The 661-nt window shown below is 52.6% G+C and overlaps 1 protein-coding gene across 3 annotated transcripts in view; it reads left to right on the plus strand.

Moving 5' to 3' along the window:
- LOC113213019 (pleckstrin homology domain-containing family G member 5) overlaps nt 1-661 on the plus strand; it is a 71,018-nt gene that overhangs the window by 63,352 nt on the left and 7,005 nt on the right. The window lies entirely within an intron of this gene.

Consider the following 661-nt stretch of genomic DNA (forward strand, 5'->3'; position numbering starts at 1 on the left):
CGGCCCCTTCTTGCCAGTAAGGCAAAAACTCCTGCGCCAGAGAGAGAGAGACAGAGAAAGAGAAAGGGGCGAGGGAAAGTGTTCGTCAACTCCATCCACCGAGAATGAAATGGTGGATTGAATGATGGGGCTGCCGGGGCTGCCGCGAAATGCGGGGTCCACCGCAGAAACACGTTTGCATTAAGTTCAGGGAAAACTTTGATATCAGTTGTGGCAAATAAAACACTTTTTTTTTTTTTGCATGGGAAGGCTGTGATATGGATGATCCTCTTGGAGGAGGAGGAGGGGAAAGGAAAGGATGCCTCCCTCCCCCTTTTTCGCTCTCACAACTACGGGCCCGCGTGTTCGACCACCTCACCCTACTCTCTTCCCTCCAACACCCTGAGCGCTTCCCCTTTTTTGCCTTTCAAAGAACGACGCATCACCAAACACTTTCTTTCAATCCGCGTTTGCGTTCATGGCGAACACTTGACCTCCTCCTTCGCTCTCTCTCTCTCTCATCTCATTTCCTCCTTTTCCTATTTGCTCTGTCTCCGTGTGCACTTCCCCGTCTTTTGTCACTCTGCTGTGGATCATGTCCCGCACCACGCATGTGAGTGCGTGACTGTGTGTGTGTGTGTGCGAGAGAGGGAGGGAGGGAGGGAGGAAGGAAGGGAGGGGC

This window comes from Frankliniella occidentalis, unplaced genomic scaffold, assembly GCF_000697945.3.
Source record: "Frankliniella occidentalis isolate FOCC.00 unplaced genomic scaffold, Focc_3.1 Scaffold38, whole genome shotgun sequence".
NCBI classification, from domain to species: Eukaryota; Metazoa; Arthropoda; class Insecta; order Thysanoptera; family Thripidae; genus Frankliniella; species Frankliniella occidentalis.